At 47.6% G+C, this 15,966-nt stretch overlaps 1 protein-coding gene and 1 long non-coding RNA gene across 4 annotated transcripts in view; one reads left to right on the plus strand and one right to left on the minus strand.

The window, feature by feature from the left end:
• USP7 (ubiquitin specific peptidase 7) overlaps positions 1-15,966 on the plus strand; it is a 64,868-nt gene that overhangs the window by 11,209 nt on the left and 37,693 nt on the right. Inside the window, exon 1 of one of the 2 annotated variants that reach the window (XM_042972568.1) lies at positions 13,434-13,569. The exons of the other annotated variant lie outside the window; for it this stretch is intronic. The gene's annotated coding sequence lies outside the window, so the exon portion shown is untranslated. Of the gene's footprint in view, positions 1-13,433; positions 13,570-15,966 lie in introns of those variants that run through there. 2 annotated transcript variants of the gene reach the window in all.
• On the minus strand, positions 10,226-15,947 carry LOC122234769. Of its 2 annotated transcripts, XR_006212725.1 has the most exons (5): positions 15,858-15,947; positions 12,493-12,686; positions 12,137-12,297; positions 10,914-10,936; positions 10,226-10,465 (listed from the first exon to the last, which is right to left on the minus strand). It is a non-coding gene; the product is annotated as an uncharacterized LOC122234769 (long non-coding RNA). The 2 variants fall into 2 exon arrangements; XR_006212724.1 differs by lacking the exon at positions 10,914-10,936.

Genomic DNA, 15,966 nt, shown 5'->3' on the forward strand with positions numbered 1-15,966 from the left:
CCCAGATTCCTTAACCAGGTGGGTGCTGAAAGAAACGGGGTGACCTAAGAGGCCATCCTCCTTGCCTCATAGCCACCACCTAGCCGTGTGGCATTGCTTTCATGGCATATATTGAATATTTTTTTGGGGGGGGGGGCCCTCTTCCCCTGACAGGGAATGCGAAGGGAGAAAAAAAAAGACACACACACACAGACACACACACAATTTGTAGGCTTTGGGAAGCATGTTTAGTTTGGAAAGTGATTGCAGCAGTCAACGTCTATAGAATAGTTTTAAGAAACCCTAACATGGCTTCATGCAAGTCTTTGCATCTTGGACACAGCCGTGCGCTCCCACCAACCATAGGTGGGCGCTGGTGGTCCTCTTGGTGGCTAGCTCCGCTCCATTGCCGTGGGGTGATGTGAAAAGCACGGTTCCTGCCCCTTTAAGTCTTCAGGATGATTCACTTCGTTGTTAATTACCTTGGAGTGTATATGGGGAAGGGGAGAACTAGCACTGCAGATCTAAACGTTTTAGGGTCAGTAGTTCCTTGGAAATCAGAGGCTCTTATTTAAAATCTAATTTCTATTTTGATGAAGTTAGGTCCAATCATTTTTTAAAATTGTTTCTTAATGTTTATTTGTTTTTGAGAGAGAGAGAGACAGAGCCCGATCAGGGAAGGGCCAGAGAGAGACGGAGACACAGAATCCAAAGCGGGACCAGGCTCTGGGCTGACATCAGGGAGCCTGATGCAGGGCTCAAACCCGTGAGCCGTGAGATCATGACTTGAGCTGAAATTGGATGCTTAACTGACTGAGCCACTCAGGCACCCTGGTCCGATCAATTATTTGAAGGTCTCTTGGTTTTCTTGAAGTACTCTTTTCATTTTCGGTATGTTATCAGAAGCCGTTTGGTCGTATGATTGTGCGTTAGAGCAGAAAGTGTCTGTCATGCCTCTGCTCTACCGATGAAGAAACCAAGGCTCTGAGGGATGGAATGGTTTCTAGATTCACATTGACCAGTGTTGTAGCCGGTATTCACTCATGACTGAGTGAGTAGATTTAGGCTAATAAAAATTAAGTAAAATTAAACATTCAGTTACTTAGTCTCACGAGCTGTCGTTCGAGGGCTTCATAGCCACCACATGTGGGTCGTGGCTTTGGTATTGGACAGCGCAGCTGTCTATGGAGCATCTCCATTAGCACAGAAATTTGATGGGCAGGGATGCTCTGGACCCAACCTGTGGACTGGATTTTAGCTCTGCCTCTCTAGTGCACACTGCCTTGAACAGGATCATCTAGAATAATGGGAATTTTCATCTCTAATAATGGGAATTATCATCTAGAATAATGGGCATTTTCTTCTGTCATTACTTAGGAAGAAGGTTCCCCAAACCAGCTCATCATAGTGCATACTTGCTGGTAATCTTGGAATCACTGCTCAGGCACTGGGGATAGGGGTGGTTTCTCAAAGATGAAGAGGTGATAAGATGTCTTTGCTTAAGGAAAGTCAGCAGGATGTAGATAGGTCCCGTGAGCACAGAATTCGTGCAGGATACAAAGTGATGAATGCCACAAGAGGTGAGGAGATAAGGCTCTGGAGGTGAAGAGAAAGATTACTTTGGCTGTGGGGGAAGCAGTGAGGTCTGGTGCAGTGGTGTGGAGAGTGGGGTAGGAGGGCTGGCTGGGTGGTTAGGGTTTGAGTTCCAGGGAATTTGAGGTGAGAGCCAGAGGCAAGGCTTTCCAGTAGGTGAAAATAGAGGCATCTTTGTATTTCCCGATATGTTCTTTGTGGTATAATTAACACACTGCGTGGTGTTTCTTTCCTTTTCTCCCCATCAGACTTTGAGATCAGGGGAATAGGGAAGAGTCTGGGTCATTTGCTGTGCCTCCATCCACAGTTTCTCTCCCACGTAGTACAAATAATCAGTAGTACAAAAAATGCACTGCATTTTTGTATTTTAGTTTCAGTCAGATGGGAACACGCCACAATATTTGCTAACTCTTAATTTTACCTGCTTTGGTAACAGTTAACAGAGGATTAGATTTGCACCTGCCCTTTTGTAAGTCTTTTTGATAAAACGTGTTAGTCACCATGATTTGAAAAAAATGTTAATGTTTGTTTATTTTTGAGAGAGACAGAGCACTAGCAGGGGAGGGGCAGAGAGAGAGGGAGACACAGAATCTGAAGCAGGCTCCAGGCTCCGAGCTGTCAGCACAGAGCCTGACTCGAACTCACAAACCGCGAGATCATGACCTGAGCCCAAGTCAGATGCTTAACCGATTGAGCCACCCAGGTGCCCCTAGTCATCATGATTTTTAATTTTTTTTAATGTTTTTTATTTTTGAGAGAGAAAGAGACAGAGTTGTGCACAGGGGTGGTACAGAGAGAGAAGGAGACACAGAATCTGAAGCAGCCTCCAGGCTCTGAGCTGTCATCGCAGAGCCCAATGTGGGGCTCGAAGTCACAAACTCATGACCTGAGCCAAAGTTGGACACCCGTCTGATGTAGCCACTCAGGCACCCCCAAATTTCGAACATTTTCATTACTCCGAAACGAAATCCTGTACTCATTAGGGACACTCCCCATCTCCCTACAGCCTAGGCAGCCGTCCGGCTCCTTTTTTTTCAGATCTGCCCCTTCTGGGCCTTTGGTATAAATGGGATCCTGCATTGTGTGTGGTCTTTTGTGTCCAGCTTCTTGCACGGACTATCTCATCTTCAAGGCCTTTCGTGCTGTAGATGCGCCAGTGCTCCATCGAATGGGACCTCACCGTGATTTCTGTTGGAGCAAGAGGATGTGCGGGCTCCCATGATTCTGTCATCTGCAGTAGGTTTTATTTGATAAGTTAAAAAATTCTTTTTCCTTTTAGGGTTTGGTTATTTTCCAGCGAGCGAGAGAGACAGAATACGAGTGGGGAGGGGCAGAAAAGGAGGGAGACCCAGAATCCCACGTGGGACTCGAACTCAGAGACCGTGAGATCATGACCTGAGCCGAATTTGGACACTTAACTGAGCCGCCCAGGCGCCCCTTATTCAGTATGTTTTAAGGGGACTTGGAACCTTTCTGTGGCTGTGTATGTGCTTCACCACTAAATGAATGAACCGGGTGGCGCAGGGTGGGGCTCTCGGTGTCATTTGAGGGTTCGGTCAGAGCAGCAGCGGAGAGGAGGGGTTGGTTAGATTTTACCATGCACAACTGTGGGCGCCGCTGACCATCTGGTGACAAGGGATCTGGTGCTGGAGTTCACCGGGCGTGGGGTCTGAGGGGAGTTGAATGGGAAGCAGGGTGAGTGAGGCCGAGCTGGAACCACACCCCTGTGGGCCTCTCACCGCTTCCAGGTGCCGCTTCCAGGTGCCGTTCCGGAAGGGCCCAGAAGGCCGAGAAACCCCCAGGCATGAAGGAATGTGGGCTCCTTGACTGCCGCCTTCCAGGTTGCGGGCATGGTGGCTCCCAGGTGGGAGCTCTGCAGAGTAGGGCTTGTGATTCCAGTTTCGCTAGCCCCGCACAGCGCACATCCCCCGCTCGGTCTGGTCTTTGGACTCAAACTGTTTTTGCTGTCAGGATCCTGTTACGCTTTTTAAAGAGATGAAAACCCCCAAGAGCTTTAAGTAGGTGGGTTGTGTCTGTCATCATTTGCCATATTAGAAACGAAGCCTGTGCCCCGTCTTCGTTGCTCATTTAAGAATAACAAACCATTATGTGGCAACACGAATAACGTATGTTTTACAGGAAATAAATATTTTCCCAAACCAAATTCAATGAGCAATGGCATTATTTTTACATTTTTACAAATGTCCTTATTGTCTGGCTTAATAGAAGGCAGCTGGGTTCTGTGCTCTCTCTGTTCTCTCAGCTTCTGCTTTCTGTCACTTGCTGCATGTATTGTGGCAAAAGCAGAAAAGCCAGGCTCACAGAGGCGTCTAGTTAATACAGGGGACAGTAGGTTAACAGCCTGTTCAGATAGTCATAGCAGTTCTTTGGTACCACACCCAACTTTGGTAGCTTTTTAAAATTGACTGCACTGTGCCAGTTCGAAACCCTGAAGATCGCTTTTCTGTTACATTAAAATTCACTGTTCTGTCTTGTACTTTGAATGGAGCTGTTCTATGCCATTCGGTGCTCATTTGGAAAATATTGATTCACGGAGTTGTCCAGGTCTTGTAAATGTTGACACATTTCATTGTGCAGCTGCATTTTAAAGCATTGAGCGTAGGGGCGCCTGGGTGGCTCAGTCAGTTAAGCGTCCGACTTCGGCTCGGGTTGTGATCTTGCAGTTCATGACTTTAAGCCCCGCGTCGGACTCTGTGCTGACAGCTCAGAGCCTGGAGCCTGCTTCAGACTCTGTCTCCCTCTCTGCCCTTCCCCTGCTCACACTCTGTCTCTGTTTCTCTCTCTCTCAAGGATAAACATTAAAAAGATTAAAAAAAAAAACACAAAACATTGAGGGGGGCACCCAGGTGGCTCAGTCAGTTGAGCATCCGACTTCTGCTCAGGTCATGATCTCGCTTGATGGGTTCAAGCCCCACGTTGGGCTGTGTGCTGACAGTCTGGAGCCTGCTTTGGATTCTGTGTCTCCCCCTCTCTCTGCCCCTCTCCCGCTCATGCTCTGTCTCTCTCTATTTCAAAAATAAACATTAAAAAAAATAAATAAAACATTGAGTGTAAATGCATAAAATAACCCATTCATGTTTTATGCCCTTGTGCCTTGCTGTTACCTAATTGGGAACAGGATTGTCCTTAGAGTTCTAGGAAGCTCATCCAGACAAAGAGGGCAGTGGCTTTTTGTTGTGTATGAAAAGTCTTAATACTTTTCGGCAGAGTGGGTGAAGAAGGTTGGGTGGTAACTAGGGTGGCTGGGTGGCCGCTGTGTGCGCATGAGCTAATGCCATGGGGCAGGAGCAGGCAGGAGTGGGTGTCCCTGCCCCCCCCCCCCCCCCAGCCCCTCACGCGATGTGGAAGCACCCTGACTGGGGAGTGGACTCCAGAACAGCTTTCCCCCTACTTAAAGGTGTATACAAGATGATGCTGTTATGATCAACAACAGATTTCGTGAGCGTTCAACGAGGGAGGGCTTAAGCCAAAAACAACTTGTGATTTTGATTATTTTCCTTCCTAGTCATAATGGCGACCATTCCACTTGTTAATATTTATTGTTTGTATCTCCCTCCCCCACTTCCTCCAGTTTCCAGTAGCTTGTGTGGAACAGAGCTTGTGTGGAATTCTTGGGGAAATCAGTCTGGATTTAAACATTGCTCGTAAAACGGCACACCTTGTTAAATGTGCTTCAGTTTATTGGCGCATAGTTTGTGCGTGTTAGGAAACCAGTGTTTCTGTCGATACTTTCTTTCACTTCTGTTCTGACCTCCCGCTTCCCTGGTTCCTTGCCACCTGCAGCTCCCTCTCCCCCAAGAAGAATAAATTTTGATGCAAACAATGGTGTACTGCTTTGTCAAAGACCATCTGAAGGTCTTGGGGCAAAGAAGGTTTAGACTCTCCATCTTTTCTATAAAATCTTTTACTTCTCTCTTCCCTAAGAGTTAAGAGATCTGAAACCATACATCAAGGGAGTATTTAAAGAGTCAGTAAATTATTTCTTCTCTCTGCCCTGCAGGTGATTTTTTTCCCTTTTGGTTTTTTAAGTTACTGTAAAGTAAGATTGACTTGGGGAGGGGATTCTGCGAATTTAACAGCTGTATAGATTTGTGTCACCACTGCCACAATCAACATGCACAGTAGTTCACTCACTGCATGACCCCCCTCAAGTATTTCCTGTGCAGTCGCATCTTCCACTTGATGGGACCCCTGGCAACCACTGTTGTGTCCTCCATCCCCTGCGGGTTCGTCATTTTGCAGATCTCATGTAAATGGAATCGCACAGCATGTAACTTTTTAGACTGGCTTCTTTCTTCAGGGTGTAGCATCTGGGTTCGGTGTGTCAGCGCTTCATTTCTTTTTATTGCCGAGCAGTCTTCCTTCCGGTGTATGGACGTACCACTGTTTATCCGTCCTCCCACTGCAGGACATCTGCATTGCCTCCAGTTATGTTTGGCAGTTATGAATGAAGACACTCTAAATATTAGTGGCAGGTTTCGTGTGGACATGAGTTTTCCTTTGTCTAGAGTAAGACGCAGAGTTGTTGGGCCATATGGCACAGTATGCTTAACCTTACAGAAGCTCTTACCCAGACCGCTTGCCATCCTGCATCCCATGCCAGTGTACGAGAGAGCCAGCTGACCCACGTCCTTGTCGGCACTTGATATTGTCGGTGTTTTAGGTTTTAGTCATCCTAATGGCAGTAGTATCTCACTGTGGTTTTTTTTTTTTAATGTTTTTTTTTAATGTTTATTTATTATTGAGAGACAGAGAGACACAGAGCGTGAGCAGGGGAGGGGTAGAGAGAGGGGGAAACATAGAATCTGAAGTAGGCTCCAGGCTCTGAGCTGTCAGCACAGAGCCTGATGCGGGGCTCAAACTCACAAACTGCGAGATCATGACCTGAGCCGAAGTCGGTCGCTCAACCGAGCCACCCAGGCGCCCCTCTCACTGTGGTTTTAATTTGCACACACCTAAGAGCTGACGGTCAAACAACTTTCCACGTGTTTATTTGCCATCCCTACACCCTGTTGGAAGTGTGTGTTCAAGTACGGGGTTGTTTTACTCCAGTCAAATGTTGAGAGCTCTTTGTGTATTTGGGACACAAGTCCTTTGTCAGAGAGGCAACTTGCACATGCATTTTCTCCTAATCCGTAGCTGTCTTTTCTCTTAATGGTATCTTTCTGGAGCAAAACTTAGTTTTAGTGAAGTCTTATTTGTTGAAATGTTCTTTTATGAATTCTTTGCCCCACACTGTGTGTTTTCTTCTTAAAGCCTTACATTGTTAAATTTTATAATTGTATCTAAGGTCCATTATGAGTTAATTTTTGTGTAAGGTGTGGGGTTGAGGTTCCTTGTTTTAGCCTGTGGACGTCCAGTTGTTCCTTTACCATCTGTTGTAAAGACTATCCCTTTTCCGTGGTCACCTTTCTCAAAAATAGTAACATTTGTGTGGGGGTCTGTTTCTGGACTCCCCAGTTGCATGCATCTGTGTGCTCATCTCTTTGCTAATACAACATTATGATTACTTTGCTTGTCGTATTGATTACTGAAGCTTTAGAGTGAGTCGAATCAGGTGTAATTTCTCGGACTGTGTTCTTTCCAAAATGGTTTTATTGTCTGTATTCATCTTTCCATGAAAACTTTTTACTTGTCTGTAAGTATAAAAAAAATCATTTTGGGATTTTGATTGAAATTGTGTTCAAACACAAAGACAGATTTGTGGAAAACTGACATCTTGAGTCGGAGTCTTTCAGTCCATGAACATGGTATGCCTCCGGTTCTAATGATCTTACCTCTTGGAAGTCCAGTTTTCCCAGGGGATGTTTCTTGTGCATAGCAGATGGTCAAGGTCTACACTGGTTTGTAGACTGAAGTGTCCCCCTTCCCCCCCACCTTTTTAAACAAAACCAGAATTCCTTCGTTATTCTCTGAGAAACTAGTCTTCCTCTCACGAATTTATTTATTTACTTAGTTTTTAGAGAGAGACAGAGCTGGGGAGGGACAGAGAGTGAGGGACACAGAGAATCCCAAGCAGGCCCCATGCGGGGCTCAAAGTGATGAACCATGAGATCATGACCTGAGCCAAAATTAAGAGGCAGATCCTTAACCAACTGAGCCAACCAGGCACCACCCTCCACCCCCCACCCCCGAAATCAAACAATTTCTGTGGCCACTAGTGTTTTAAAAGGTCTTGGATTTGTCTGTTTATTGATAGCCTTGATGGGTCCCCTCAAAAGGAAGATGAGAAGAAGGTGTGGTGAATGGTGGTCGGCCTGCATCAATGTGTAAAAGAAATCAAACAATTTAGTCTTCTGTTCTAGGTTGCTGTTTTTTGCTTATTAACTTATTATTATTTCTTACATTTGCTCTGCACTCAACATGGGACTTAAATTAATGACCCCGAGATTAAGAGTCGCATGCTCAACCAACTGAGCCAGCCAGGTGCCCTTCTTAAGTTGCTGTTGGTGGTTTTATTCAAATAAATGAACCCATTTGAAATTGGTTGTGTTTGACTGCTTTTAAAAAGTTTTAATTAGCACAATCACGAGTTTGCTCTCCCCGTGTCTGAACTCATCCTCAGCCCCTAGACTGCCTTCTTTGTAACCAGTTCTTCAGGAAAACCCACACATTTAAGTAGATGCTGCCATTCGCCACGGTGTAAAGAGAACTTTCAGGACTCCATTCCCTCCTGACTCCACGTGTGCAACTAGTGTGTCATCTTTTTCCTTCTCTGGTGTGTTTTCTAAGGACTCTTGGACTGGTGTCCTGCCTTAGGAAGTATTTGGGTTGTATCTTTTGCACCATGGTTTGCTTTGCTGTGTGTGTGTGTGTGTGTGTGTGTGTGTGTGTGGTGCACGCGCCTCTTGTGTTTTTACTTTTGGATGAGGTAGTGCATATTCTCGGAACCATTGAGATGACACGGAAGCCAGAAGGCAAGGAGAAAGTGCCTGATTCCGTGGAAGTAAACGTGCACATAGCGTGTGGTGGGTCTTCTGTCCCAGGTAACACACACAGCCTTACTCATTGTGTAAGGACATCCTGGTGACCCACTCGGTGATTCGTCTCTTGGTGGGCATCTCCCCTCGTGACCGTTTTACTTTCCTTAAACCTACATGAATGTAGAGCGGACTTCACACATCAGTCAGTTTTGTAGATCACTGAACATTTAAAACACCAAAATGTTGCATATTCCTTTTAGAGGACTACTGCAGGAAGCCGAACAGTTCCGCTCCAGCTGGTGTGGCTCAGTTGTTCACTGTGCACGCCACTGACCCTGCGTAGCCTCAGAGACCATTGTGATTTCTGGAACTGTTTTGTCCCCACACAGAATGGCCCGTTTCTGTTAAGATCTTGTCTCTGTCTTTTGCATCCAGCTTTATCGAGCTCTAATTCGCCCTGTAGGTCATTCATTCACTGCACGCAGCTCAGTGGCTTTTAGTGTATTTACAGTTGTGCACCATCACCACGGTCCGTTTGGGAAGATTCTGACACCACACGAGCCCCTGCACTCCTGAGCTGCGACCCCTCCAACCTCCCCATCTCCCCAGCTCCGGGCGAGCGCTGATCACCGTTCTGTAGATTTACCTGTTCTGGACACTTCATAAAAATAGAGCCATTAACTTCTCTGTAAAAAATGGTGCTTCAGTGTAAAGCCTATGCTTGTGGAGATCTTTGGGCATGGATGCTAGTTTTCTTTGGAATGGGTTCCTAGGAATGACATTTGAGTAAAAGGGTATTTGGCATTTTGGTTTGAATAAATACAGCCCCTAGGTCGGATAGTTGACAGCCTTTTGACCCCACTCGTTTTGTGAGACCCACAGCATCAAGGGGGCATTTCCAGTATTTTTCACTGTTAAGCTGTTAGATGGAAATGGTATCATGTTAGTGAGGGAAGTCGAGCATGTTTATTAATCGTTTGTAGTTTATAGGAATTTCTCCTCTGTGGTAGTTGGATTGATTGTTCTTGATTTTTAGGAACTGTGTGTGTATTCTGGCTGTTAATCCTTTGGCCGTCGTGTGACGCAAATACTTCCTGCCTCTGTCCTGTGGCTTCCATGAGGCTGGGTCTCTGCTGGGCCTGCTGGGACTCACCTTTTCTTTCCCGCCAGTGGTCTGTGCTATACAAGTTAGTAGTTAGTGCCGCAACTCTAAGCTCTTCGGTGGTGCGGATCGCAGGCCCCTCTCCGCGCCAGCCAGTATGCACGCCGGCCGGCAGAATGTGGGACGTGACTGGCAGTTAGGGCCATCCTCTAGGGAAAGGATGGTTTTTACATAATCACGCTAACCTGGAGGTCCCAAACAAATATTTTTATTTAAGGTACACGAATTTATATGTGGCCGTCTTTGGGGCTTTTATTTTCATACTCCTAATTTAAATCAGGATTCAGAGCGTGAAGCTAACTGTCAGGTCTCAACACAGCGGGTCTGCTCTGAACCTTCAGGCTCTGTGACTTACAAGCTGTGCGGGCACTGGCCTTGGCCCCTGCGGTGGCCCGCCAACGGCAGAGGACCAAAGCAGGCCCTGGTTAGTAGGCCAGGACCGTGATCTGGAAATGGGCTCCCGGCCAGCCTCATGGGGGATGGGTGTAGCCACATTGTGTATAAAATCAGAAAAGTAATGAAAGCCGAGCACTTTGGAGTGGTGGTATTGATTCGGCCATGGTTTCATTGTTAACGATACCTCCAGCCTGGCAGGCTAGCCCCAAGGGGCAAGCTAGTAAAAACCAGTAACAAAACAAAACCCCCTCTTCCGCATCCATCCTCGGTGGCTTGGCAGAGGAACTTCTGACGGAAATAAGGAGCTTCTGACGGTCATGGGACCGACAGTCTCGACTCCGCGGCAGCAGACCTGGCCTGAGCAGTGGGCTGAGTAGCAGGAACCGACAGCCTGCGCAGCAGGGAACATAGGAGAAAGAAATTCAGAGTCCTTATCGGAGCCTTCAGGGCCCTCCATGGCCTTGGCCCTGCCCTCCTTCTCCGTGGCCCACTGCCCTTGACCCTGTTCGCTGAATCCAGAATAGTGTGCTTCTTTAGGATGTCTGACAGCCCGGCTCCTTTTCGTTCCGTGGTCTTTACCCACGTGTCATCCCTTCCTTCAAGGCTGATGGTCCCGCGGCTCCATCCCTGTACTCTGTTTCCCCCTCTGTTGGAATTCTTCCCTCTTGTCTGCTCCCACAAGAAAGGAGCACCAGGAGACCGGGGTGGGGGTGGGGGGCTTATCTCTGTGCTCCCTCCAAGGCCCAACCCAGCGCTTGGCACATAGGAGATACTTGATAAGCAGGTTGGCTCACTGGGTGCTGGTTCCACCCAGCCCCCCCAGAAATGGATGCCCTTACCTCTCGAGCTCTTCCCGCTCTTCCTGCGTTCAGCGAAGAAGTAATTAAAACATTGTCTTAGTTAGTAGTTACTGTAATTGCAGGCACACAGGGCCTGCCTGTGTTCTAGGGAGAGATGTTGAGTCCTGGGTAATGTCATGATAATGGATTAGAAAGGATCTTTTTGGGGGCACCTGGGTGACCCAGTTTGTTAAGCTTCCACCTTCGGCTCAGGTCATGACCTCACGGTTTGTGAGTTCGAGCCCCATGTCAGGCTCTGTGTTGACAGCTCAGAGCCTGGAACCTGCTTTGGAGTCTGTGTCTCCCTCTCTCTGCCCCTTCCCTGCTCTCTCGCTGTCTGTATCTGTCTCTGTCTGTCTCTCAGAAACAGACATTAAAAAAAAAAGAAAGAAAGAAAGGATCTTTTTGTTTTTTGTTTTTTGTTTTTTTTTTTAAATTTTTTTTTTCAACGTTTTTTATTTATTTTTGGGACAGAGAGAGACAGAGCATGAACGGGGGAGGGTCAGAGAGAGAGGGAGACACAGAATCGGAAACAGGCTCCAGGCTCCGAGCCATCAGCCCAGAGCCTGACGCGGGGCTCGAACTCACGGACCGCGAGATCGTGACCTGGCTGAAGTCGGATGCTTAACCGACTGCGCCACCCAGGCGCCCCAGAAAGGATCTTTTTGAAGCACGGTTGAAGTTTTCCAACTAGGACCGCATTCAGAAACTGCCTTAATTTTGTATTTTTTTAAAAAAATTGTTAACGGTTATTTATTTTTGAGAGAGACAGAGCGCGAGCAGGGGAGGGGCAGAGAGAGAAGGACACACGGAATCTGAAGCAGGCTCCAGGCTCTAGGCTCTGAGCTGTCAGCACAGAGCCTGACGCGGGGCTCGAACCCATGAACCGTGAGATCATGACCTGAGCCACCAAGTCAGATGCTTAACCCACTGAACCACCCGGGCGCCCTGGAAACTGCTTCTGAGAGGCTTCCCTTTCCTCCCCAGGCACAGAGAGTGACAGGAAAGCATCTGTGTTTCTCACAGCCCCCAGGCATGTGGTCTTTGTAACTGGGGAGGTGAGCATAGTCAACAGCCAGTGTTCCTGGTCAGTACCCGCCTCGTTCCACTCAGTGGCTGGGGGGGGGGGGGGGGGGGGGGGAGGTTCCCTTTAGAAATCACTGAGTCCTGGAATAGAGGAGGCCAGTTGCAGCTGCAGAGTTCTTGGGGCCCACCGTCCTCACCTTTACTGTCTCCTTGGTTGATTGCCACCCCCTTGTGACCTCCGGGTTCTGTTCAAGGCCTGGAGATGGTCCATGGTTCTGCCTGAGGCCCAGCCTTGCCTTAGAAGAATCCTCCACAGGGCCTGGCATTGACTCCACAGCAGCTGAGGCTTCCCGCGGTGCTGCGTGTTTGCCCGGACTCTTAGCCAGGTCTTAGGGGTTCCGGTTTCTTAGGGAGTATGCCATCTCACCGTGGCCTGTGAGTCCCTGATTCCGGGGATGTCCTTGGAGCACCCGCCTCCCCAGCCCCTACACGGGGGGGCTGTTTGGGACTGCCCACCCCCACCCCCACTTGCTGGATCCCACAGATGAGTCACCTGCTCTGTCTCCCTGTATAGCCAGCCTTCAGCGGCTGCACTCTCTGTCTCAGTCGTGCTGAGTGCATCCTCTGTGTCTCCCTGTTGAGTTATCAGCTGTCATTTTGCTCCTCCGGGTGAACTTAGAGCTAGGTTCTGTACGTTAGGATTCATGCTGTGGACCAGGACGTCAAGATGTCAATTGTAGTTGAATTCTGCAAAGCAAGAGTGAAGGAGCTGTGTCTGAGTTGGAAGAGCTCTCCGGAACAGCGTGTGAGCGTAGTGCAGGACGCAGGTGTTCTGATGTATTGCTGGGCATTAATTGGCAGCGTTGTGGGTCTTGGTGTGTCCGTGTGTCTGGTGGACACACAGACCTACGCGTGTCTTAGCGAAAGTGAACAGGAGTAGGATTAATGTGTTACTAATTGCCATTGGAAAGAGCTTGGATAATGACTTGGGGGGAGGGGTCCCACGAGTTTGAGAAAGACTACCTGGTGTTAAATCGTAGCCCAACAAAAGTCACAGTACAGATTGTCGCACCATTCAATGGCAAAAAACAAAACCCGACTGGAGGCAGTCCTTGTCAGGGAATGGTTGAATAAATCGTGATATGGTATGGTGCTATTCAGAATTAAATTAATACGCATATTTATGTGCACCGACTTGGGGTAGCTCTAGTTTGTTCGTGCCCTGTGAATACCATTTTGTGTTCAGAAGAATTTCACGTACGTTGTTGCACGTGCATGTATATGAACCTTGAAACCTGGAAGGGGGCGCATGAAACAGTGGCTTCCTTCATGTTAGGAGTGGAGTGGAGGAGTCCTTATTTGCCCATCTTCATCCTGTACTGCTTGCCTTGGTGCTGTTAGCATTTCATTCTTTGAAACCCAAAAGTAAAAGTAAATAATAGAACCAGGACCTGCACAAAAATGTTTATAGCAGCTTTATTTCCAATAGCCTCAAATTGGAAACAACCCAGCTGTTTGCAGGTCAGATGGTATGTCCCTGCCGTGGAATCCTACTCAGCGATGTAAAGAAACCAGTTGGTGACCTGAGTCTCAAGGGAATTATGCTGAGTGACAGAAGATGTTCCAAAAGGTTGTATGCCACGTCCATTTATGTAACATTCTTGAAATGACAAAAATATGGGGATGGAGATTAGTTGTTGCCGGGGGGTTGTGGGAGGGGGGGTGCACACTGGGAGCTGGGTGTGGCCATGAAAGGGCAACCCAGGGGTCCTTGTGTGGGACCCATTCACTGTCTTGACTCATGGACACGTAGACCTACTTGTGTCTTACGACTGCAAGTGAGCAGGAACAGGATTAGCATGTTGCTTCAGCACCAGTGTCCTGGTTGTGAATTACATAGTGCTATGATTTTGCAAAATGGTACCAGGGGAAACTGGGTAAAGGGAATTGGATCTTTATTCTTTCTTTTTATTTTATTTTTTTTTTATCAAAGAAATTTTTTTTTAACTTTTAGTGTTTGTTTTTGGGGGAGAGAAAGAGACAGAGTGTGAGTGCGGGGAGAGGCGGGGGTGGGGGGGGTGGGGGGCGGGAGGCAGGCACAGAATCCAAAGCAGGCTCCAGGCTCTGAGCTGTCATCACAGAACCTGATGTGGGCTTGAACCCACGAACTGTGAGATCATGAAACTTTTAACTGACTGAGCCACCCAGGCACTCCTAAAAAAATTTTTTTTTAATGTTTGTTTTTTGTGTGTGTGTGTGTGTGTGTGTGTGTGTGGGAGGGAGAGCACGATCAAGTGTGAGTGGGCAAGGGGCAGATAGAGGGAGACAGGATTGGAAGCTGGCTCCCTAGCTGACAGGAGAGAGCCCAGTGCGGAACTTGAACTCACGAACCATGAGATCATGATCTGAGCCAAAGTTGGCCGTTTAAATGACTGAGCCACCCAGGTGCCCTGGATCTCTATTATTTTTACAGTAATTGTGACTCTGTAATTTCACAGTATGTTTAATAAGGAATGAAATCAGCCTGATCTGATAGAAATTTGCAGGAGTACGGGTCATGTTGAGAGTAGGCAATTAAAAAAACCACATAAAGAAATTCAGCCTTGGGGCGCCTGGGTGGCTCAGTCGGTTAAGCGGCCGACTTCAGCTCAGGTCATGATCTCGCGGTCCGTGAGGGCTGTGAGTTCGAGCCCCGCGTCGGACTCTGTGCTGACGGCTCAGAGCCTGGAGCCTGTTTCAGATTCTGTGTCTCCCTCTCTCTGACCCTCCCCCGTTCATGCTCTGTCTCTCTCTGTCTCAAAAATAAATAAATGTTAAAAAAAAAAAATTAAAAAAAAAATTCAGCCTTTCCATAGCGTTGTCTTACTTTATTCAGGACCTCTTCCTTCTTTATTTCTTCTTGACTGGTGCCTCTGGGCTCATTTGGGGGCTCCAGTGAACTTTTAGTTTGTCTAAGGGGTGAGCATTTCTCCTTGAGGACAGACCACGTGGGCAGACTCAGTCTTGAGGAGGAAAAGCAGAGAATGCAGACAGGGTTCCCCTAGCAGCGGTGCCCCTCACATCCAGCTGTAACCCGAAGCCAGTGGGTCCATGTTAAAGAGGACTTGTGGTCTTCACCTGAGAATGTTTGCTCTGGGCCCACATTTATTTATGTATTTTGAGGGAGGGAGAGTGTGCATGTGCGGGCATGGGAGAGGGGGCCGAGGGAGAGGCCGAGAGAATCTTAAGCAGGCTCCACCTTCAGCGAGGAGCCCATCTTGGGGCCACAATGACCATGACCTGAGCCAAAATCAGGGGTCGGACGCTCAACCAGCAGAGCCACCCAGGCGCCCTTGCATCAAACTTTAGATCCTGTTTCTTCTGCTGGTCCTGCCCCAGCACTGACCCAAGCTCCCTTCCAGGCTACCTTTTTCTATCTTTAATTGTGTGAGAATCTCTGGCATGCTGGTGTGGATGCTTCATGCTGAAATTTCCCGCATGTATCTTTAATATCAGTTACATTCCTTGCTTCTTAGGCTTACGGGTCTTCTCTTTTGTCTATTTTCTCTCTCTCTCTCTCTCTCTCTCTCTCTCTCTCTTTTTTAATGTTTATTTATTTTTGAGAGGGAGAGACCGACAGAATCCGAAACAGGCTCCAGGCTCTGAGTTGTCAGCACAGAGCCTGATGTGTCACTTGACCTCACGTACCGTGAGATCATGACCTGAGCCAAAGTCAGACACCCAACTGAGTGAGCCACCCAGGCACCCCCGTTTTGTCTATTTTCAAGTGAACTTTTAATTTTGGATTAATTTTAGATTTACAGGAAAGATGTAGTTTGTGTACGGTGTGCCCATGTCAGCAACTAAGGAACTAGTAACCAAACTCCAGACTTCCTTTTTTCCCATTAACACCCGCTTTTTGTTTCTGGACCTCATTACCTTTTGGGAGTGATTCTCTAAATTGATGAGGTTTCTTGAATATGTTCCTTGTCCGACACCCAAGAATTGGGGGGGGGGAGGGGCTTTGAAAAAAAGAATGTTGAGGTAG

The sequence above is a fragment of the Panthera tigris genome, chromosome E3, assembly GCF_018350195.1.
Source record: "Panthera tigris isolate Pti1 chromosome E3, P.tigris_Pti1_mat1.1, whole genome shotgun sequence".
NCBI classification, from domain to species: Eukaryota; Metazoa; Chordata; class Mammalia; order Carnivora; family Felidae; genus Panthera; species Panthera tigris.